The following is a 25,436-nucleotide window of genomic DNA, read 5'->3' on the forward strand; positions in this document are numbered from 1 at the left end:
ATTGTACGCATGATGTCAGAAAATTAATTCTTCTCCCAAGAACATTTCTTTCATTTTATATGCAACTTGTGTGTAGCCTCCATAGGAGAGGAGACTAAAGAAAATGGCATACAACAGCACCCAAGACAATATTTGATATTTAATACTCCATTGCTGATCTCCTTTCTTTCCCCTGCCAAATCAAAACAACTAATGACAATTTAGAAATGCACCCCAAAATAAAATAAAATTAATCCAAACATAAAAGCAATACTATTAAAGTAATAATATGAAAGTATTGGCAACAAAGCAGCAGACTGCAGATAAAGGCCCTCCAGAAGTTGTTTATTTTACTAATCCTTGGAATGATTCTTGGGTAGGTGCCAACAGTAGAGGGGGACAAAACTGTTTTATAGGATGGAGGCTACCACATACCTCTAGATTACCATCCCTCTCATCTTACTTATGTTAGTGATGATTTCTCCACCATGAACAAGTGCCCTGGATAAGATGGTTCCAGCTGGAGGAAGCAAACCTGAAGATACCTGGGAGCCAAGTCATGTGTGGCTTTATAGATTAAAGCCAGCACTTCAACTAAAACCTATTCAAAGCCAATGTAGCACCTGTTCAAATCTGAACAATTTCCAAGAGACATATAGACATGGTGAAAGAGACACATACCATGGTGATCCACAACAATTGTGATATGTTTGTGTTCCTATCTGAGGAGGTTTCCAATTGCATCTGCAGCAAATGCAAACCCATTGCTTGCTGGAGGGAAAGCGGAGGGACTGGAGGCCAGCTTGGCCACACATCGAGACTTATCAGGGAATTAAAGAAGTTTCTGAGCAAGGCAGAAGGATTTTCAAAGCAACAACAACAACAACTCAGGAAGGAAGACCACAGAGAAAAAACAAGAGCCTTTGGGGAAGACACATGGTGGCCTGTAACTCAGAAGACTAAATGAAGGAAGAGATGTTCCGTGTCTATAACAAAGCAGAATCAATTTTAGGCAGTTCGCCTGGAGGAAGCCTCAGACACAGAGAAGAGATTTCCCCTAGCACCTCAGTAACAGGAAGGAGAAAAGGTCAGAAGGTAACACAGACAAGCAATCCAGTGACTCCCTCCAAGGAGGAAATTGCATGATGGTGATGGGTGACTTGCTGCTGAGAGTAAGAGTCAGCAGTCTGCAGACCAAGAGATGTTATCAGAGGAAGCATGTTGTCTCCCACGTGCCAAGATCCAAGATCTGATGGAGAGGATGACACCTGAAATGATGACCACTATCTCTTCTGTTTTATGTTGGTGTTGGAACAAATGACACTACCAGAAAAAGACTTGGGAAGAAGTTATGCAGGAGGGAAAAAGTTTGGATTACAGACAATGTTTTCAACCATTATTCCAAGTAATGGTCACAGCCTGAGGAAAGAGCAGAGGATTCTAGAAGTAATCTCCTGGCTCAAGGGAAGGTGTCATTGAGAAAACTTTGGATTCCTGGGCCATAGTTTTCAACAACTACAGGAAGGCTTCTCGCAGGAAATGGGCTGCATCTCAAAAGACTGGAAAGAAGACATCTTGCTAAGGTCATCTGGAAGGTTTTAAATTAAATCTGAAATAGAAAGGAGATCATTACCTATAACCACAACCAAAACATAAAACCAAACGCAATAGCAAAGAAGGAAGGGGTAAGAAGTAAGACTGCTTAAGAATATACCAGTCAATGCAACAGAAAACTTAAGGGCATTACACAGGGGCTTAGATGCCTGTACACCAATGCACAGAGTATGGGCAACAAACAGGAAGAACTTGAAATCCTAGTACAGGGGGGCAAACATTATATTGTAGGTATAACCGAAACTTGGTGGGACAGATGTCATGACAGAAATACAGTACCGGAATTAGCTCAAAAGAAACATAATCTTTACAGATATTGCATTCATTGACCAGAGAATTGAACAGTCAACATCGTAAAAAGAAAAGAGCTAAGTATAGGAAGCCATAATAATGATGATGGGTGAGTTTTACATAATGGAATATGCTGCTTGTGTTACTACCTACGATGACATTGTCACAATTGAGCATTTGAGATCCGTGAATCGTAATAAACCTGTAAAAAAGAATACTTTTCATATTACCAGTAATAGTTGCGAGACAGATCTGGAATCCTGCTGTATTTTAGATCACACTGTATATGGGGCTGCTCCTAAAGAGTATTCAGAAGGTGCAGGATATAATGGCATTGAGCAGTTAATGGTGCTAGTTATTTGGTGCATGTGACACTGCTGCTCTGTGAGACGGGTGGCGTATAAATTAAATAAATAAAATGCATCGATTTCAATGTAATTTTGGGTACAATTCAAATTTCTGGCTGTCTCCTTTAAAGCCGTTCATGGCATGGGTCTCTGTTACTTATGGGACCATCTGTCCCCAGTTTTTCAATCAATTCTACCCAATTTGGTAGGGAATTGCTCTAGGAAACATCAGATAGGGAAGTCCTAAAGAAGAGCCCTATGTGACATCATTCCTTCTGACATCAGATGAGCCCCAACTCAGTAGGCTTTTCACAACATTTGGTTTTATGCGCAAGCCTGGGGCCCTGGGCCTGTGATAAGAGCCAATCTCCTAGCTCGGTTGATGGTTATTTTTCAGTGCTCAACTGCTATGTGTTTTTATATTATATATTGTATTTTTTTATTGTAAGCTGCCTAGGGCCACATATGTGAAACGGATAACAATATAAATCAAATACATACATACTTGAGCATGAACAAGCAATATGCCACAGCTGCTAAAAGAGCCAATAAAGGTGTAGTGCTTGGTTATCACAGTACAAAAACGATGCTAAGAAACTAAAAAGGGTACATCCAACTGTCCACTGGAATCTACCATAATTCATAAGGCTGTGATGGCGAACCTAAGGCACGCGTGCCACATGTGGCACATGGAGCCATATCTGTGGACACGCGAGCATTGCCCTAGCTCAGCTCCAGCGCGCATCTGCATGCCGGCCACCTGATTTTCCGGCCTCCCGGGCCCACCGGACGTTGGAAAACGGGCTGTTTCTGGCCTTTGGAAGGCCTCCGGGGGGTATGGAAGGCCATTTTCGCCCTCCCCAGACTCCTAGAAAGCCTCGAGCCTGGAGAGGGCAAAAAATGGGACTACCGGGGCCACCGTGCGATCACGTGCCAAAAGTGGGGGGAGCATGGGGGGTCACGCATGCATGCGCAGTGGGGTGGGGCGCATTGAATTATGGATGTGGGCACGCACGGGTGCAACCCCCCCCGCATTCCCCCCACTTTTGGCACGTGACAGCAAAAAGGTTAGCCATCACTGTCATAAGGTTTCTGTGATGGACCATTTTAATCGATTCACCACCGCCATTGCAGATATCTGGACTGGGTAAAAAAGTGTCAGCTGGATGAGAAAGTGATCTGACTTCAGCAAAGATCTTGAATTAATATCATCCATCTTCAAAACATATATCAACTGACTCAAAGATAAGGTTAGCAGTATGCCAGTTGGTGTCCATTAGTCCTAAGATCACTTAGGGCAAGATTATAATTGCTCTGAAGGTCATAAACATCTTAGTCTTCCCAAATGCTTTTCCTATATAGGAAATTTAAGGCCCCCAGGACCAAGAATCAGGACAACTCCAAGAGCAATCTGACAGCAAGGATCAAGCGCTAAGAAACACTCACCCAGGCAAGATACTCAGCAAAGTCATCTAACCTAACTTCATATACAAACATTTGAACTCCCATCACACCAATAGAGAGCTCTGGTCATAGCCATCTCAAGATGATCACCATATTCAATGTTGACACCATGACCATTGTAGGAACCAAAATTTTCAGGGCAAATCTCTGAAAAAGCCATATTTGCATCCTTGCCCAGTTAAGTTTGGGAAATAAATGCCTATATAGCTAGTCATGACATGTAAACACACCAACTGATTAAATGCTTTCTACACATGTAATCACATTTAAATTACAGTCAAGAACTTTTGACTGTTTCCTTTCAGTTGGGAATGAAATTTAAAAAGTATGAACAATTAGTTTATAATTGCTGCTGAAAACAAGCACCAGGAAGATGCCATTTGGTTTGGCAGAGAGAAATGAGATGCAGTTGGAGAATAAACAGATGTTAGCAACGGAAGTTTTAGCCCTGCTAAAAGTTATTTGGCTGGGGAAGGGGAGGAGAAAACATCCCAATTCTTAAATTTATGGTAATAAGAACTTAATTATTCTAGTAAACGGCACAGGCCTACCACATTTTCATTGATTGAAATGACAAGTACTGTACATTTAGGTAGTATGTTGGATTGTGAGAATCGAGAAATATAAGAAGCTTGATTAAACTTTTTGATACTGAAATAACTTCCTTTATTTTCACTTTCTGATTCCGTGAATAAAATTGGCTAATACAGTACATGCAGTGTGTTAATGCTTCCTTCTCTTCTTCATCAGCTTCCCAGTTCCCTTAAATGAGGTGCTTATAGAAATCTGTATGAGGCTACTGAATAGAACTAACTTGGCTCTGCCTGCTTTCTCTAACCAAGATCTAAGTGATTAATCTCCAAATTAACCTGAAGATGTTGGCAACTGCTTTCTCAACCGTTAATTTTAGGGTTGTTCAAGTTCGCTGGAAGGATTTTACAGCAGTGCTTCCTACAGCTACTATAAATCAGATTTAAAATAATTATTTAGTATAATAATGAAGCTCTGTAAAAGTACACCCACATGTTTTTTCATGAACGAAACACTGAATAATAAGATTGGAATGCTACATATGGGTAAACACAAATTGCAACACTATTCTGGAGTAATAAGCCGCTAAGTAATCTATTTCGTGCTTCGAAATATTAATGATTACTGAAACCTAGTTTAGAGCAGTGTTTCTCAACCTTGGCAATTTTGAAGATATGTAGACTTCAACTCCCAGAATTCCCCAGCCAGCAATTCTGGGAGTTGAAGTCCACACATCCTCAAAATTGCCAAGGATGAGAAACACTGGTTTAGAAGAAAGTATTAATAGCAAATTAAGTGTTGGACCCAATTTTGAAAAAATGCATATTTAAATAAATAAACTTTATTTAAAATGTATCATTGGATTTTAGTGGTTAAAGGTGTTCTTTTCTCCATCTAGGTGGAGACAGCATCCAGGAATGGGTTGACCTCATCTGTTCAGTTGATTTTAGCGGTTAAAGGTGTTCTTTTTTTCATCATTCATTTTTCTTGTTTATAATCCAATGCGCATATCAGTAGTTTCTCTGTATAGACCTATGCTCAACATGTTGGCAGGTCTTTAGTTTAGAAGTCTATTTAAATTCATTTTCAGTTCTCAGATTGAAACCAGGCCGAGTTGTTTGCAGTGTTTTGATACTAAGTTGGGGCTCCGTTCTTCCACTCCTCCAAGCTTTGACCCGGCCCTGCTAAACTGTGAATTAGTTTGGTATTTATAAAGGATTAAAAGCAATCATTGTCAAAGGCTACATGGTAGTAGTCTTTAAAAAAAAACTGTTCAGCAAACTAACGATGGAGTCCTGGCTGAACACATACGGACAGTAGCATATTTTTTTGGCTGGGGAGGTGGGAATTGGGTATGAAAGCAGAATTGTCCAGTACACAGCAATATGGAAAAATACTGTATGACAGTGTTTACTTTGTCAAGAGAAAAGCAAGCAGAAAGAATGGGAAAGTAATTCAAATTGAACAGGAATCAGCTTTGACTAAGTTAACGGTTGATGCTAACTTGGCTGAGTTTGCCTAGAATTAAAGAATTTTTAAATTATTTTGACTATGAACCTTTAAACTGGCTTGTGTTTTATTATTTTAACAGGAGGATTTTTTTAGCAGTAAGCTTCAACATTGATAAGCAAATATTTGTATGAGACATAAGCATGATTTGGATATGAAAGACTAAGCTTATTAAATATTCTTAATATTTGAATAATGCAGTTGGTATTGTTTATATGCTGTTCAAACTTACATGTGTATCAACTTTCCAACTAAAGATGCAACATATCTTAATGTAGGCTTTATTATGCTGAACATTTAACATATGCCATATGTAGCTAAGAGTCCAAATTAAGTGTGAGTGGTGGTCCATTGATGAACAAAGCAAGTACTTATGTAATGGGGTTTGTATGTGTGTGTGTACATGGGTGTATCTGTGTATGTATGTATGTATATAAAATTTTGCAAAGGATCAAAAAAAACCCATAGGTCATCCGGAATATTCTACAAAGACGTTATGTGGAAATGGTTGATCTATCTTACATGCCTTTGATATAAAATCTATATAAAAAGCAGAACTTGCTTTTGCTATCTGCAGTTAACCTGTATCATTGTCATTACTCAGGAGACGGTGCTGCTTGGATAATGAATTGATCCACTGTCTATAGTTTCTGCCGTTTGACTGTGATTTTGGGTTTTGTGTACGGCGAATAAGGAGCAGTGTGATGGCGAGTTTAAAATTGTCACATGCCATAGAGAATTTGCGTACTCTGAGCCAGCATTCAAAGTAAACTATACTCCTAATGCTGGCTCAGAGCCAGAGATGCGAGTCAGTATAGACATGCATCTCTGACTCTGAGCCAGCATTTGGACTATAATTATTGGCAAAGAGGAAGTCTTCCAGAACGGTGTCCTTCCCTTTAGTAACACTGCTTCCCCGAAACTAAGACGGAGTCTTATATAAATTTTTGCTCCAAAAGATGCATTAGGACTTATTTTCTGACTAGGGCTTATTTTCAGGGAAATATGGTACTAAATGCGTCCCTCTGACTGAAAGCTTAACGGGGGTCTTATTTTTGGGGTAGGGCTTATATTACCAGTATCCTAAAAATTCATGCTAGGGCTTATTTTCCGACTAGGTCTTGTTTTCAGGGAAACAGGATAGTTTGAAATTTCCTCAGATTGAAGAGCTTCCCATCCACTCTGTACTTGAAGCTGATTCCAGCATAACGTTGACCTGAAAGGCATCATTCAGCATGGCACTCAACATGCTAAGCACTCCAGGTGCAAGCACAAAGTCATGTTTAATATCATTGGTGACTGGGAATGCCTTAGAGGATTCTTTGCTGACCAGCACTCTTTCCATCATGCCATTATGGAACTGGTGCGCCATCTTAATGAATTTGGTGGGGCAGACAAGCTTAGACTTGATGCTCCACAGGCCTTGTTGACTGACATTATCAAAAGCTTTTATGAGGTTAACAAGTTGGTGCACCACAAAAGTCATGTCGGTAGTCTCATAATTTCTGAGGAAACCACACTTTGACTCTGGCAACGTCCAGTTCTTGATGATTCACTAGACAATTTAGCAGGACTCTTGCAAGTGTTTTTCTTACAGTGGAGAGCACCAAAATTCCTTAGTGGTTGTTGCATACTTGTTGATTGCTCTTCCCTTTGTAGAAGTGTATAATGAATGCATCTTTACGTTCTTGAGGAATGGATCCTTGCTTCCAAAAAGACTGGAATAACTTGGTGAATATCTCTATAAATATGGGACCACTGACGGTATATCTCTGCAGGTATGATATCTGTGCATGGGACTTTGCCATTGGATTGCGGGCCAATGCCTTCCATAACTTCATCTATTTCAGTGGGTCATCCATGGCACTGCTGATACTAATCTAGGGAATCCTGTCCACTGCTACATCATTAATAGATGATGAATGATTGAAGATAGTTACAAAATATTTGGCCCATCTCTGCAGGATTTGACTTTTCTGTATAATGAGAGTTGTACCATCTATACTCAGAAGGGGGTAACTTCCAAGAGACTGAGATCTTCAGAAAGTGTTAAGGGCTTTTTAGAATCATTTCAAGTTGTTTCTATCAGCATATCTTTGTGTTTCATCTGCCTTGGTGGTCAGCCAGGCATCTTGCATTTTCCTCGGTTTAATCTAGACTATCCTACAAGCAGTGGTAAAGGCATTTTTCTTGACAACTGATGATAAGTTGTTCTGATAGACATGATGAAGATGATGCATTTCAACATGTAATGCCTGTATGTCCTCATTATTTTAATCAAACCAGTCATGCTGCTTTCGAGTAGAAGGCCCCAGCATCCTCAGTGCAGATGAATGGACAACATCCCTGAAGCATTGTCAGTCATCCTCAATACTGCCAGCAAGATGTAGGTCAGCAAGCTTAATTTCTAAGCCTTCAGCCAGTATTGAAGTCATGCTGGGGTTCTTTAGCCTGGCCATATTCATTCTTTTCATGGCCTTGCTTCCTTTTGGTCACTTCTTGAGCTGATGTGGAGCTTCATTTTGGAGACAGTGAACCTGTGATTTTTCCAACAGTCAGCATCACACTTGGACTTAGTCACTCCGGCATTCTGCCTGTTTTCTCCTGACAATGACAGTCAATAAGATGCTAGTATTTAGAGTGGGGATTCATTCAGGAAGTCTTGTTACTGGTATGGAGGTATAAAGTTGTGTTGGTAATGAGATTATGTGTTGCACTAGTCTTCAGTAAAAGTAGGCCAGTTTGTTACACTTACACACTCCATTTCTCCCAATGACACTCTGCCAGGCTGCAGAATCAGACCCTACTCTTGCATTAAAATTGCTGAGCAAGATCAGTTTGTTGGTACAACTTAGTTCTGATAGTAGGGCAACTAGAGCTTCATAGAACCTGTATTTTGTCTTGTTGTGGTTGGATATTGTGGGATCTGTAGACACTGATCAGGGTGGCTTGATTTCTATTCTGTATGGAAGTTGCAATATCATGAACTGGTCATTTACACATTTGACATCACACATTTCCAAATGAGGTGACTCTTGATGGAAAATCCAACTCCAGCTTCCTTGATGGAAAGTATACCACTTTATAATGCCTTGGTAAGGCCACACTTGGAATATTGCATTCAGTTTTGGTCGCCACGATGTAAAAAAGATGTTGAGACTCTAGAAAGAGTGCAGAGAAGAGCAACAAAGATGATTAGGAGACTGGAGGCTAAAACATATGAAGAACGGTTTCAGGAACTGGGTATGTCTAGTTTAATGAAGAGAAGGACTAGGAGTAACATAATATCTCAGGGGTTGCCACAAAGAAGGAGTCAAACTATTCTTCAAAGCACCTGAGGGTAGAACAAGAAGCAATGGGTGGAAACTAATCAAGGAGAGAAGCAATTTAGAACTAAGGAGTAATTTCCTGACAGTTAGAACAATTAATAAGTGGAACAACTTGCCTGCAGAAGTTGTGAATGCCCCAACACTGGAAATTTTTAAGAAGATGTTGGATAACCATTTGTCTGAAGTAGTGTAGGGTTTTCTGCCTGGGCAGGGGGTTGGACTAGAAGACCTCCAAGGTCCCTTCCAACTCTGTTATTCTATTCTATTCTAAGTCCAACTCCACTCATCTCTTTCACGGTCACGGAAAAAGTATAACCACCCCCAATTTCAGTCAGCAGACCTTTGTTGACAAGACAAATCTCATTCAGGGCTTCACTGTCAATATTGTGTCTTGCAAAGTCTCTGGCAACTAAAGCTGTTCTTCTCTCTGGTCGGTAGGGTTGCCCAAAAGTGTGCACATATCCCAAGTACCAATGGTGAGATGTATCATCTTGCATTTGCTGTGTTTATTCAAGCATTGATGGGATCCCCACAAGTTGTGGTAAACTAACCAGGAGGGAATGAACAGGCAATGTTTAGTGCACTTTTTCTAGACGGTTTCTCATATTACAGAGGTAAGCAATGCATTTCTAAAGTGGGCTGCTCAATCACCCAAGCAGATGCCTGATTTCATTGCTGCTTCGCTCAGTGTAAATAATGGCCATTAGATCTGAGTCATCTATGTGCATATTTATTACTATAGTTCCCATTGTATCTACACCTGCTGCTTCATCACTCGCCCATTGCTACAGAATATTTTTTCCCAAGAGTGATGAAGATGGTGTGGAGTCTAGGACATGAAATATAATTGAGGGAAAGTTGCACAGCACATCTCACTCACTCTTCCCAATTTCCATCTAAGACCAGTGGCAAGACGGCATCAAGACAACTGAGGATGAAACTAGCTATAGTGGGTAACCAGGATATCATCTTTGTCTTGTCATGACATTTGCAGAGACTGCCATAATGCCTCTTGGGCTTTGCAATGGTCTCATCCACTCAATCTGCCAGTCTCTCTTTTCACATGCTGGGACAGTCATCGCCTGTCTCACCATGGGTTTAAGACCTATTAGCTACCCTCACTTGATTTAGTCAGTTTGACTGAAGTGTGGCCATTGCCTCATGCAAAAAGCTACAGGAAGCCATGGGTAGATACTGAGTGCCAGGTGGGGACCAAAAGTGGACAAAGTGCCCAGAAATGATGCAACATGTTCTCCTGCCAAAACTGCTATTCTTCCGGAATACCCTGTACAGCTCTATAGAATATGATCAACCTTATTGACAACTGTGTTTAAAATAAATGATGTTGTATAGTAGTCATGCCAATCATTTGATAACTTTCTATGAATAGTAATGCCACATTTGAGGTAAGGCAACAGAGACATCCTATTCGATTTAATAGCTGCTTCCATTTTTCCATTAGACAATTTCTACACAAGCCTCTCATAGATGAAAACATAGTCAATAAAAATAATGCATTCACCATCAGAAGCTTAGATTAGGTTTTTTTCCCCAATCAATTAGTCCTGACCTTAATGCAGATTAACAACAACAACAACAAATGAAGCAAAAGTTGCTACATACAATATTTCTGGTATGAATTTGTATGAGTTTTAAGAACAAAGATAAAAACTAATAGAAACTAATAATAGGACAAGAATAAAAATAATACAGATTAAGAAAGAATAAAATCAGAAAGCTGAAAGAGCAGAAAGAAAAAAGTAAAAGAAAAAAAGATACAATTCTGATCTTTACAGAAGTTAAAAATGCAATCATAAATAATTTACCCCATTTAATCATTATTTTTTATAGTTTACAGAAAAAGTCCATAAAGGGTTTTCTGTCAACACTAAATATAGCTAATCAAACAAATCAATTTAGCCATCTCAGCAAGTTATATAATTTTCACCAGTTTTTGCTCTGTTATAAATATTGCCAGATCATTCCATCTTTATGCATACAATAATTTCATTATGGTTATCACATAAAAGGCAAAGTTTCATGACTTTTTCCATTTTTTTGTCCCATCAGTTCCAAGAGAAAGAATTATTGTCTCAATTATATATTGATCTTTAAAATCTTCTGAATCAATATATGTATTTGAATCCAATGTTTTCTAGCTTTTTTGCATGTCTACAAAGCATGATAAAATGACCTCTCTTGTCCACATCTCCAACATAAATTTGAAGTGCCTATACACATTCTATATAATTTATTTGATGTCATATACCAATCACGACCCTTTTAGAAAAGAGTATATCATAGTGTAAGTTTGAATTCTTTCAATACCATCTTTTTCCACTGTTCAATCTAAATATGATAATCAAAATTTGTAGCCCACTTTATTGTGCATTCTTTCACTAGTTCTTCTGTTTCAAATTTCAGTAAAAAATTATTTTAGCAATAACATGTTCCTTTGTATACAATTCGGTTTCAAAATTGGTCTTACAATGTTTAATGCCATAAACTGTTGTCTACTTTAAATCTTTACCTGTAAATAAGAAAACCACTGACAAACTTTGTCCTATTGCCATCAGTTGTCTTGATTTTATTTTGTATTCTCCTTGACAACATTCTATGATCTTTTGCTAGGTTAACCATTTGTGTTTCCCTATTATTTCTTGTTTCTAAAATGCTTCTTGTGCCGAGAGCCATAAAGATGTTTTTAGATCTCTACAACCTAGATTTGCGTCTATTCCACATTCTCAGTATGGAATATGAACTCCCCCCCCCCCTTTGGCTTTCAAAATGAGTTAGCTGCTGGTTCAGTGTGGAATAGGTCTCCGTTTCTGTATACCAAGGCATGCTTTCCAAAGAATGATTAAGGGCTTAAAGTGAATAGTGAGAAGAGATGCACCAGTTGCCCTTATTCTTACATCTTTTGTTTCTCTCCTCAGTGTTGCGTTCAGTAGCAAATTCAGGCAAGTATATTCACCTTACTATAAATTTTACTCAGATATTATAACTCACCACAGTAAGTTGGGAGCAGAAGTTCAGGGAAGGTGTAAACATAAAACAGTTCAGCATGCAAAGCCATGTTATACCCTGTTCACTTTCAATTCCCATGCCTTTCTAGAATGTGTACAAAGACTTCAGTCATATGCAGATGCCCTACTAAGTGGGAGGAAAAGGCTAGTGTCAAGCTCTTTGGCAGTTTCCTAAAACCAAAAGTGATTATTTTCCGTGTATAATTCTCAGAGTTCTCGTTAGCAAGTCAATGAAGTGAATGGGGTAATCTGTAAACATTCCAGCAATTGAATTATATTTTATATAGAAAGATTCCAGTGAATGTTAGGATGGATACTTTCTGATTTTCTAACAACCTTCCTGGTGATACTCCAAGGAGCCAGATCTCCACTGATAACTGAGTAGCTGGATGTTTACAGAATGGGCTTCTGAAACTTTATTAGTCTGAGAACCAATTATTGCATCAGGATTTGGCACAGCTTCCCTCCAAATCTTAAGAGAATTTAAACCTCTCTTGTTTAGTACATTTGATATACTATATGGTTCTAGGTGGCAACACTGGATGTTTGCATCAGTGTTGTAATTTAGTATATGTGGTTGGAGTAACCTCAGGATTTTCTTTATGATTTATTTATTTATTTATTATTTATTAATTTTATTTCTATACCGCCCTTTTCCCGAAGGACTCAGGGCGGTGTACAGCCTGATTAAAAGCACAAAGACAGACAAAATTTAAAAATAATTAAAATTATTAAATGATAGGCCCAATTTATAAAACCCCAAATTTAAAATCCATTTAAAACCAATTAAAATCTTTACATTGATAGCCCAGCCTGGCGGAACAACAAGGTTTTGAGGGCACAGCGAAATACACGGAGATCAGAGATTTTACGAATTTCTGGGGGCAGTTCATTCCAAAGAGCAGGGGCTCCCACAGAGAAGGCCCTCCCCCTGGGTGTCGCCAGCCGACATAATTTGGCCGATGGCACCCTGAGGAGACCCTCTCTGTGGGAACGAACTGGCCGGTGGGAGGCTACTGGTGGCAGAAGACGGTCTCGAAGGTATCCAGGCCCAATGCCATGGAGCGCTTTAAAGGTGGTAATCAACACCTTGAATCGCATCCGGAAGACCACTGGAAGCCAGTGCAGCTCGCGCAGGAGGGGTGTTACATGGGCACAACGAGTTGCGCCCATAACCACCCGCATGGCCGCATTCTGGACCAGTTGGAGCCTCCGGGTGCTTTTCAAGGGGAGCCCCATGTAGAGAGCATTGCAGTAGTCCAATCGGGAGGTGACAAGGGTGTGAGTGACTGTGCGCAAGGTGTCGTGATCCAGAAAGGGCCGCAACTGGCTGATCAGGCGAACCTGATAAAAAGCCCCCCTGGCCACGGCCGTCATATGTTCTTCTAAAGACAGCTGTGCGTCCAGGAGGACGCCCAGATTGCGAGCCCTCTCTGTGGGGGGTAAAGACTCACCCCCAATAGTGATGGCATCAGCTGACTATATCGCGACACCGGGAACCACAGCCACTCGGTCTTGGAAGGGTTGAGTCTGAGCCTATTTCTCCCCATCCAGACCCGCACGGCCTCCAGGCAGCGAGACATCACATCAAGGGCATCGTTGGAGTGGTCTGGAGTGGAGATGTACAGCTGAGTATCATCAGCGTACAGATGGACTCTCACCCCAAAACCACGGATGATCTCACCCAACGGCTTCACATAAATGTTGAACAGAAGGGGCGAGAGGACCGACCCCTGCGGCACTCCCCATGCAAGGCGCTTCGAAGTCGACCTCAGCCCCCCTGTCAACACGAACTGCGAGCGGTCAGAGAGGAAGGAGGAGAACCACCGCAAAACGGTGCCCCCTATTCCTAACCCCCTCAACCGCTGCAGCATGATACCATGGTCGATGGTATCAAAAGCTGCTGAGAGATCTAACAGGACCAGGACAGAGGAGCAACCCCTGTCCCGAGCCCTCCAGAGATCATCCACCAACGCGACCAATGCCGTTTCTGTGCTGTACCCCTGCCTGAAGCCCAACTGGTACGGGCCCAGATAGATAGCTTCATCCAGGTGCCTGGGCAGTTGTCGTGCCACCACACTCTCAACAACCTTCACCACAAAATGAAGGTTGGAGACCGGATGGTAGTTGGCTAATTCAGCTGGGTCCACGGAAGGCTTCTTGAGGAGGGGCCTCACCACCGCCTCTTTCAAGGTAGTGGGAAAGGCACCCTCACTCAGAGAAGCACTTATAATCCCCTGGAGCCAGCCTCGTGTAACCTCCCGGGAGGCCAGTACCAACCAGGAGGGACACAGGTCCAATAAACATGTGGCAGCACTAATCCTACCCAGAACCCTGTCCACATCCTCGGGAGCCACAGGATGAGGTTGTAAGTATTATGAGGTCTGTAAGTATTGTTTGAAAAGTGAGATCAGATGGAGGTCTTGTGCAGCTACTGCTGTAAAATTCTTAAGGGCCACCTGCTTTCATGTCACATTCCTGTTTTGTACTGTGAAAGACTAGCAAGTCCACTAGTACTCCTCAGCATGATTGTTTACAAACAAAACTTGATTGTGGTGTGAAGAGAGAGATGGGAGTCGTATGCTTGCCTTCCCCTTGAATGCTATTCCAAGGACATGAGCAATGAGGACAATTGGCGCTTCCAGGCTTACATCATAATGCTATATCTCCAAGAATGAATAAACATTCATTAAAGTTAAATGTGTGTTGATTACTTCTTTGTTGTTATGCTTTTTCAGAAAGATTTTTTTTTTTAATTTTTGGAAGGAACTAGATAATTTGGAAAGATAAAATATACTAATCTACAAAAAATTGGTCACTTTAGGAACATAAACTGTGTGTTGTGTAATTTGACTGCTCATAAAGCCATCTTGTGTATATTAAACTTAAATTGTGCCTGTGTGTGTGTGTTTTAAAAAGGTATTTTCCCCAAATGTAATTTCCCCCATCTAGTAAGATTCAATTACAGTTTACATGGGGTAACAAAGATATATCAATACAGCTAAAATATCATTTGATAGAATAAATTCAGAACTGTTAGTTTGCAATAAAGAAGGATATGGTGATTTCTTTCAGTTCCATTATGCAACACTAGTTACAACTATCAGAGCAGACTCAGAAAGCTAGAAAGGAGGAGTTCCTTCCAAATAGCTGTTGCCCTGTCCTACTGAACAAATCTTGTAGCAAATCATTACTCACATAGATTGCTTTACCAAATTCTGCAAAAGTGAACAAAGGAACAAAAAACTCAGTTGTTGTGAGTAGCTGTTAAGTACTCTATTTTTTGGACTATAAGACGCTCCGGACTATAAGAAATGCCTAGCTGATAGAATGCAGGTCATGATTTCATCTGGTGTATCATATGCAACAAACCATTACAATAAGTAACACTCTCTGAAGTAGCACAAATACAGGTAGTCCTCGAGTTACAACGGTTCATTTAATGACTATTCAAAGTTACAACAGCACTGAAAAAAAATGACATGACCGTTTTTCCATTCACTTAACAACTAAGTTACTAACTTATCAACTGCAGTGATTCACTTAACAACAGAGGCAAGAAAGGTCATAAAATAGAGCAAAACTCACTTAACAAATGTCTCACTTAAATACAGAAATGTTGAGCTCAATTGTGGCCCTAAGTTGAGGGCTATCTGTAGAAAAACTACTTTGGAAAAAGCAGATTTTCTGACCTTTGAAATGAATTTACAGCTGCTTCTCGGTGATGATCTGATGTTGATAAAACTAGTGAATGCTTTTAAGCTTTACTATGCTGATTGGTGAAAATAACTAGGTATGCTGATTTAGCGTGTATATGAATATATGATATGGGGCTGCTGGCTAGCATCCTAACTGATAATGGGGATTGGAAAACATTGTGGCTGGACTAGCAAAACATATTGAGGGATGGAGTCATAACTGGTGTATGTATGTGGTCTAATACCAGGGTCCCCAATCCCCGGTCCATGGACTAGCACTGGGCTGCAGCATACCCAGCATTGGGCTGTGCAAAGCCCCATCCGTGGGATGCAGGCAGCATGTAAAACACTCCAACTAGAATGTGCATGTTGTTGTTCCTATAATCTAGTTTCAAAAAACCTCCCATAAGAATTGGGGAGAAAATGACCGTTGGGAGCATCTTGAATTAAGTACAACTATTTTTTTTTCTTCCCCCTTGAACAAGTAAAAGTAGAAAAGAAAGAAGTGAAGAAATTACATTTTCGATATAGCATGATAGAGCTTGGTGTATGGTTTTATCTGTTCTTCTAACTTTACTTTCTAACTGGAGAGGAATAGAGAGAGGTGTTTCAATTTCAGAATAAGTAGCCCATCTGGGTACTGAAATCACTTCTTTTAGCGAGGGAAGCCAAGCAAGAATAACCAAATAATTAGTACCAGCCATCTACTTATTTGTGATACAACAAAAGTCTTTATGAGTACACATTTATTGTGTAGTCTGAATGCAACCATTGACTTTATGAACACAGAAAAGTATTCTTTCTCAAGTTACCATCTGCAACTGTGATGAACAGTTGCTCTCCTGAACCTTAGTTATTTTCTCCCCTAGAGATCAGAGTTTCCTTGCACAAAGCTTCTTTGCAAAGTCCTGCTTGTAGGCAAAATTACCCAATCTAACTAAATCCATGATCTCACATTGGGTTTTCACTCAGTGTGTATTTAAAACCCAAATATAGTTTGACTGGCTTTGGCTTTACACAGTGGGTAAGGCCAGCTATTGTTCAAGAAAATATGTTTAAATACCCTTGAATCAGTTGAATGTGTGAACTAGGTCCCTGAAAGATTTATTTGCTTCCATGTTAGTGTCAGATTGGGGCAGTATGCCCCTATCTGAAAGCATTTTGAAATTTTCTGTATATAGGTAGTCCTCGACTTACGACCATAATTGAGCCCAAAATTTATATTGCTCAGCATTTGTTAATAAATGTTTGTTAAGTGAGTTTTGCCCCATTTTACAGCTTTTCCTGCCACAGTTGTTAAGCGAATCATTGCAACTGTTAAATTAGTAACCTAGTTGTTAAGTGAATCTGGCTTCCCCATTGGCTTTGCTTGTCAGAAGGCCGCCAAAAGTGATCACATGACCCTGAAACATTGCAACCAACATAACTATGAACCAGTTGCCAAGCATCTGAATTTCGATCACACGACCATGGGAATGTTGCAACAGTCATAAGTGTGAAAAACTGAATGAACTGGTTTAAGTCGAGGACTACCTGTATTTCTATTAGGCTCCCCACCATGGTTATCCATCATTTTAAAAGATTGGGGTGATTAGAGAGAAGACTTTGTTGCCTTAAAGGGAAGCTTTTGAAAGTATGTTTCCGCACTATAGCAGTGTTCTGAAACTGATGATCCTTGGCCGAGTGATTAGAAGTACCAGGGTGATGTTGTGCCCCTGAGGAATTCAACACATCAACAGTTAATGAGAAGGAAAACGTCTCCAAGTTCCTGTGTAGCAGATGAATGGCTCTGGATTTCTCCTAAAGGAGAAATAAAAAGATACTCCTGCCAGATAAGAGCAACAAGCAACATCCAGGACACAGGATTTTCCCCCCCTCTTTCTTTTCTAAGTCACACCACTGTATCACATGGATTACTAATCTAGATGACCTAGCAGATAACGCGGGAGATTCATAATCGGTGAAAAAAACTTCAGAATCTTTTAGAATATTAGAATGAGGTCCCTCAGCAAGTCCAAATCTTAATTTTTACTTACTTAATTTTTGTCAACTGGGCTTTTCTTGCTGATGAGTATTTCAAAAAGGGAGCATATGCAATCATTTGAAAAAGTATGTCCTGTTGATTTTTTAAAAAAAACTTTTTAAACATATTTCAACATAAAGGCATTTGGTCTTCATTTCAACAATATTGATAGATAAAGAAGATGTAATATAACAAATATAATGTACTGTTTATACTTTGTACTCCATTGTATAATTTAAATATAAATGCAGATTTCCCATGTGGAAAAAGTAAGATTACCGCTACATTTATCACTACCTCAAATATTTAAAATTAGAATCAAATGCATCAAATCAGGCTCAAACATTGTTTGAGAGGATGTGGGAGGAACTTGTCTTGTTTAAATCTCAGACACTTAGTTTCATTTGCCCTTTGTTGTTGAAGTGGGTGGTATCACCATGCCTAGATTGAAAGAGCTCTCCTACATGCCTAAGAGTCTGGGAAGGGATTTTAAAAGATTGCTAAACAAAGGGACATCAATCATTCCACTGTCTGGAAGATCATTGACAAGTGGAGGATTTCAAACAACTGTCAACTTGCCCAGGCCACAGGCTTTCTCAGCAAGTTCAGCCTGAGTGCAGAACATAGGATGCTGAAAGAAATAGCTAACAATTCCAGAAGGTCATCATATGAGCTACATGGAGGTCATGTAACAATTGATGTCAGTGTGCATGAGTTTACCATGTAGAAAGAAACTGCACAAATTAGATCTACTTGGAATGTGCCTCAGAAGGAAACTTTTGCTGTCCAGAAACAACATCATTGCAGGGCTGAAGTTTATTCACAAATATTTAGGCAAAGACCAGGATTTCTGGAACAATGTGCTCTGAATAGAAGAGACAAAGATGGAATTATTTAACCACAGTACCAGAAGTCATGTTTGACAGCATTTCATCAGAAGAACCCAATACCAGTTGTAAAATGTGGTGGTGTTGGAAATATTGTTGTTTGAAGTCGCTTTGCTGCATCCAAACCTGGGTAACGCACCATCATAAAATCTATTACCAATTCTTCATTGTAGCAGGGGTTGTTTGAAGATAATATGAGCCCATCTGTCAGCAGATTGAAGTTTAACCCAAAGTAGACTTGCAACATAACAACAAACCTCAACATTCTAGTATATCCACCAAAGAATGGCTGGGGAAAAATGGAGGATTCTGAAATGGCCAAGTCAAAGTTATAAATTCCATCCAGATTTGAAAAGGTCTGTGCATGCAAGTAACCCTCAAATGTTGCACAGATGAAAACAATCCTCCCAATTGATGTCAGAGACTGAGAGATATTTGTAAGAAACATATACTTGAAGTTGTTTCTACCAAAGGAGTCAATATCAGGAACTAGAGCCAAGGTGTACTTACTTTATCCACAGAAGGAAATACATATGTCGTCTTGCAAAGTCAAATTTTCAGAGTTTTTTTGTTCATTTGCATCACCTTTATTTTTCTAAACTGTTCGAATGAAGATAAAATATTGAGTTTGCTTACATAAAAAAAAATTAACAAAGAATGTATTTACTTTTTCAAAGAATAGTATTTTCATAGTTGGCTCCTGATGGCATCCTAGAAAATATGCAATTTTCCATAAGATTAAGATGAATACAGTCTCTGATACATAAACCTAGGGAAAGTTACAAAGTTTGAGTAAAACAGTGGTTCAGAAGTGTTGAGCAGTTCTTAAAATTCCTCCAGTCATGAGAGAGTAGGACTGGAGAAATGCAAACGCATTCACTCGAGGACATTTAAAAATGCAAGCAGAAAAAAATTCCTTCAGTGGCTTTTTGCAGAGCAGAAGTGAATGCTGGAAAACTAACACAGACTATCCAGTCCTATTAAGAGCCGTGGGATCACAGGTAAGCTTTAGATGTTTGTATTGACAGGTGCGTGTGTTCCCAGAACAGTGTGCTACCTACTGCAGATTGAATTCATTGACAGTGTGAGTGCTTGAAAATGTGCATTTGCTCTTTATCGCTTATGTCACTGGTATTCATTAGTGGACAGAATGTCACTTTAGTAGACAAAGCATAATATGAGTGAAGAGAGCAGGATGAATGGGCTCGCAAGGGAAGTTATCACCAACGTTCTTGCAGCATATCTGGGAACCGTAATCCTTAATACAGGGCAGCTGCTTCCCTCTTAAGTAAAGAAGATTTTATGACGAATAGAGAGAGAGAAAAAAGCGCGAACGACTTGTATCCCCTACCATCCCAATATTCTCCCCCATCTGTTCGTTTGAGGGGGGGGGAAATAGAGTTTCAACCTTGCGGGGTTTAATGTGGGGATACCATCTGTTAATCGTCTTGTGGTACAGTAAAAGCAAGCTTCATCAGATGCTTTGTTTGGAACGGGGTGTGGGGGGGAAATATGTGCCGGGTTATTTTGACATCTGCAGACCATAATAGAAGGGAGATGATGTAGGAAGAAGCTTTGACAAGACGGGTCTTTTTTTAATTTTGCGTCATGTTCAGACTCCAAAGGTGGGAGGCAGGTGGTAACTGCAGGAGCAGTGGGAAGGCAGTTCCATCTGGCTAGCTCCTCGATTTAAGCGTATTCACTGTCTCAGCTCTGCAAAAGGATGATGTAATCCATTCTGCTGCAAGGGCTGCTGACTTATAGATAGAGATTCCTGTTGCTGCATTTTATACTGATGCGCTGGGTTACACTGGTTCATTATCCAGGAGGGATTTCAAGGCTACTGTAAAATTGGGGGGGGAGTTTACATTGTCTTTTGCATCCCCCTTCGCCCCCGTGCTGAATTGTCTTGGTAGTGTACCTGTTTACAAGGGAAAAAGGTCTGCGCTTGTCTTTACATACAATGTGCTACTGTCAATGTGGAGTCTTTGGGACATCGGCTTGGGGATTGGAGGCTGCTTTTATCCGTTGCGCTAAAGCGAGGGGGGAGGGAATATGGGTTGCTAATGGCAACCACTTGCCTACATTAAAGAAGGGTGTAGAGTTCCCCCACACTACCCACCCCCTTTGTGTGCAGCTCGTTTTTATGGTCTTCAAAAAGGTTTCATATCTGCGTTTACTGCAGGTTGATAATAGGAAATCCTTGATTTTTACACACACAAAAAAACCCACAAAAAATATTTTGTTTTCTTTTCAAACAAATGCCATATATGGGGGAGTTTCAAAGGCTACAGGGAGTTAGGCTGAGGATGAGAAGAAAGCAGGGAGGCAAAACCACAAGCACCTTAAGTAGGTATAAGAGGAAAACCACAAAGCTGATAATTAACAGGTGGGCACCTAGAGTAAAATGTTCAATGATAAATGATTGTTAGGATTTAAAGCATAGAAACAAGGTGGTTTAGGCATATTGGTGTTTGTTTGTTTTTACACAGTTCTGGCAAATGTCAATGAAAAGGTAGCTTTCCTTGTATTATGGGGGACCTTGGAACTAGCTTTTGGTACCATGACGTGGCACATTCCCTTGGTTAAATTTCCCTCTTTCCAACTTGTTTTAGATAAACATGGAATGTAGCTATGTTTACAGACAGATTGATAACCCCAAATATGCCTTTTGCAAAACAAAATTAAGAAAAAGAAGAATAACTAAATGCACGGGTAAACATTCTCAACTTTAGAGCTGTTAGTCCTCATAATTAAGTCCTCATAATTCAGCTAGTCCTTATAATTAAAAAATAGGTTTGAAATAGTCAGTGCCATACCACTTCAAAGCTGAATCCAGAATTCCAAGGGTGTAAAAGTACATTTGGAAATGTGTGATCATGTTGGAAAGTTCAGACAGGCTCTTTTGAGTACACTGTAATTATTCATGCAGCAATATTTAAATGACATGCAATTTATAATGTGTGTGTTATTTAGAAATTTGATTGTTTGGTATAGGAACCCTGATGGTGCGGTAGTTATAATGCAGTATTGCAGGCTAATTCTGCCCCCAGCCAGGAGTTTGATCCTGACAGTGCTTGAGGTTGATTCAGCCTTCCATCCTTCAGAGGTCAGTAAAATGAGGACCCAGATTGTTGGGGGCAATATGCTGACTCTCTAAACCACTCAGAAAGTCCTGTAAAGCACTGTGGACTGGTATATAATTCTAAGTGCTATTCTTACTGCTATTTTATGTACTATAGTTACAGAATCTTCCTAGTCAGATTCTGCAGAAAGGAAAATCATTTATCCTTATTTTCAGATAAATTAGGATCATTTCTAAGTGTTATGAGTTGTTTGTACTTATAACAGTGTTCTAATTTGTTTGTTTAAGAATTGGAATGTATATCAAGGTGAAATAACTCTCAGGTTGAATTGAACGCACTGAGATAACAGCAACATTATTCACTCAGATAGTACTGTTTAGTTCTGTTTTTTCTCTTTTATATGTATGACAGATTCTTAGCAGTTACAGTTTTTAAGAAACCAAGTGGTCAATAAGTCTGTATTTGAAATTGTTTTGAGGGAATATCTTTAGGTTGTGCAAATTATAATATTTGCCTTATAGAAGAATGAATGTGTGAAACTACAGTCTTGCAATGTAATTCATTATATAAGCCTTGCCACTCAATCAAGCATCTTGCAAGAAGGTTTCATACTGGTCGTTGTTAAACTTTAGGCCAAGAAATTAGGAATGAAATGAAATTTGTGGCATGTGAAATTTTAACACAAACTGAGTAAATCAATAATCAATGCTTACCTTCAGATTTTTAGACCTTAAATGTAGTGGGTCAAGAGGACAAGACTCGGAGAGAAAGGAAAGATGACTTCAGTAGCACTATTAAGCGCAGGAAGATTGGTTTATCTCCCTGAGGATCCATCAAAAATTCTTTCAACTCACTATGAAATACTATCCACCAATAACATGGAGGGAATCTTTATACAGTTATCAACAATATTACCTTCAAAGGAATTCTTCAGATTCACATCTTTAATCTGTTGAGTCTAATGGCTGTGTTTATGTTGGCATCCTTCCTGATGCATAGAAATTTCAGTTGTTTCCAACTAAAATGTTTTCCTTATAACTTCTATGTCAACTGGAAATAAGATTTGGCCGGGTCATCTTGCCTTGCCTGTCAGATTTTGTTTAATCCCAAATTATATATATTTTTTGTCCTTATTGATTAGATCAATCCTTGTGCCCCCTTGCAATCAGTAGACTTTTATTTCACCATAGGCTATAATTTATACTTACTTATGAAGGGTGGGTAGTTTGTTTAACACATATACACAACACTATGTTGGGTAAGGCTACGCTGCAGCAATCTTTGGGAAAGAGAGGAATGCCCATTCCCAAAATGGCAGGAATGGTCAAGCAGAAAACACTCATTTCATAAAAGCCAAACCGATGAGGCTCAGGGGCTGGTTACATATGTAAGTATGAACTCCAGGACAACGTTGAAACCCAAATGCTAACTTATGTATCTAATTTCACAAAACATGGTATCTATTTCAGAGAAAGAAGGTTGATGCTACACCTACAGTATAGGTAAATGCATACTGCATCAACAATGTAAATGCTCCCAATATAGGCAGAACATAACTTTCAGATTTATTTAATACAGTAATACAGAAGGCAAACCTCTTCTTTTTCTTTCCTTTAATTCTTCAGACTGTTTTCTGCCAATCTGATGATTTAGCCTTTCTGAATACACCCACGATTTTCTGTAAGTGTCCTAGTAAATATGTGGGGACTATAGTTCTTGAAAATTGGTGTTGCTGAATCTATTTCTCATGCTTGCCTCCTGGTTAGGTTTTGATTTCCGGGGGAAAAAAAAAAAAATTCAGATTTGGCTGGCAGAAACTCCTTGGACCTTATTTGTGGAACTTCAAGAGTGAGTGAACAATCAGAAGAGAAAATACTTATTGTTCTATAACTTTATGTTCTATAACTTTACTCTTATTGTGAGAATAAAGAAGACTTTTAAGTAAAGTGACTTTTGATTTGTGGAAAGCTGCCTGGACTATTTAAATGGAACTGATTAATAATCCTGAGATGTAAAGAACGATGATTATTGAACTTTCTGAGGAGCAACATTGGATTTGAATATATTGTTTTTGAACTATTGAGTAAGAGTGGGACTTACTAAAGTAAGACAGGATGCTGCACTAGGGGGAAATGTGTGAGATTTCAAAAGAAATGGTGGTGTTGTTTCAAAGCATTAGGGACACTATGACAATAAATCATAGAAAGATAAAGAATCTATTGCAAGGCATAAATGGGAAAATAGAGAATATCCTACAACTGATAATGAATGAAGATCAAAGAGTCCAGGAAAGAGAGGAGACAGCAGAAAGAATGGAGGAAAAGATAGAACAGACAAACCAGCAATTAAAGCAAGAAGATGAGGAGAAGACGATAAAGATAATAATGACTGATGAAATAAACCAAGGGAAAAGTACTTTAAGAGATTTAAAAATGGAATCGGATAATCTGGAAGATACTTTTGAAAGGGAAATAGGGGTGTGAGTGGACACTCTGGAGACCTGGCAGCTTAAGAGGATAGAGATGGGAGAAATATTCAGACTGAATGGTAAAGACACAGTTGCTGATAGAGACAAAGATCCAAGAAATGAGTAAGGGAAGCAAGCTAAAAAACGAATAAGAATTGAAGTATTAAAACGGGCAAGAGATGATGAATAGAAAGAAATCTTTTTCTTTTTCTAATATAATAATAGCCTGATTAAAAACCAGAATAGAGGTAGAAATAAGAATACACACCTTTATATAAAGCAATAGTTAGATGGAAAGATTGGAGGTTGAAAGATGGTACTATTAGGTATGGTTAAATAATAAGATGATTGGTACTAGAATGGCATACTGAGACTTTGAATAATCAAATAATGAAGGACTATGTCTTGATATAAACATGTGTATTAACACTAGGATTAGTAATGGTGGCCTGACTAGAAACTAAAATAGAGGTAGAAAAAAGAAATAGGGGGAATATTAGCAGATAAAAATTTTATATAATAGAATATAAGTAATAACTAGATGGAAAGATTAGAGGTTGAAAGATGGTATTATTATGTATGCTTAATATCATTGGCATTAAATGGAATATTGAAATATTGAATAGCTACTCCGAAACAAATATGTATATTAATACTGGGATTATATATTTGATTAATGTAACAAATATTATTATTACTGCTATTTGTATCAAAATGAATTATACCCAGAGGCCACACTATTCATGTATTTATATTGATGTATATTTAAAAACAAAAATCTAATAAAACTTAAAAAGAGAAAATACTAATAGGAACTAGTTAAATCTTACTTCATGCTAGTAGCTAAAATGGGATTAACTAAACAGGAATTCTAGGCATAGGGTTTATGCTCTTCATATTTAATGAATTATTGTCAAACTGTTCAAACTACTCAATGAATTCAAATAAAACCAAGGCATTGTTTTTTCCAAACAGTACAGGAAATTGAAGATTTGGCAGGATCCCCAAGAATTGTTCTTGTCAATTTTCCCCTAGTTTTCCTTCATGGAGTCACTTAATACCATTGTTTAGTTTGCTCTTAGAAGTTTATTAATGGCATATGAAGTATCACAATGTTTGTGGTTAGTTTTTTAAGTATACATAGGATTAATGTCAACTTCGTGTTTCTTAAGAAGCTTATGGTTT

General features: G+C 39.0%; 1 protein-coding gene across 2 annotated transcripts in view; it reads left to right on the forward strand.

The window, feature by feature from the left end:
- TRIO (trio Rho guanine nucleotide exchange factor) overlaps positions 1 to 25,436 on the forward strand; it is a 263,174-nt gene that overhangs the window by 49,434 nt on the left and 188,304 nt on the right. Inside the window, exon 1 of one of the 2 annotated variants that reach the window (XM_034411890.3) lies at positions 19,648 to 19,699. The exons of the other annotated variant lie outside the window; for it this stretch is intronic. The gene's annotated coding sequence lies outside the window, so the exon portion shown is untranslated. Of the gene's footprint in view, positions 1 to 19,647; positions 19,700 to 25,436 lie in introns of those variants that run through there. 2 annotated transcript variants of the gene reach the window in all.

Source organism: Pantherophis guttatus, chromosome 3, assembly GCF_059756535.1.
Source record: "Pantherophis guttatus breed Tessera chromosome 3, ASM5975653v1, whole genome shotgun sequence".
Classification (NCBI taxonomy): Eukaryota; Metazoa; Chordata; class Lepidosauria; order Squamata; family Colubridae; genus Pantherophis; species Pantherophis guttatus.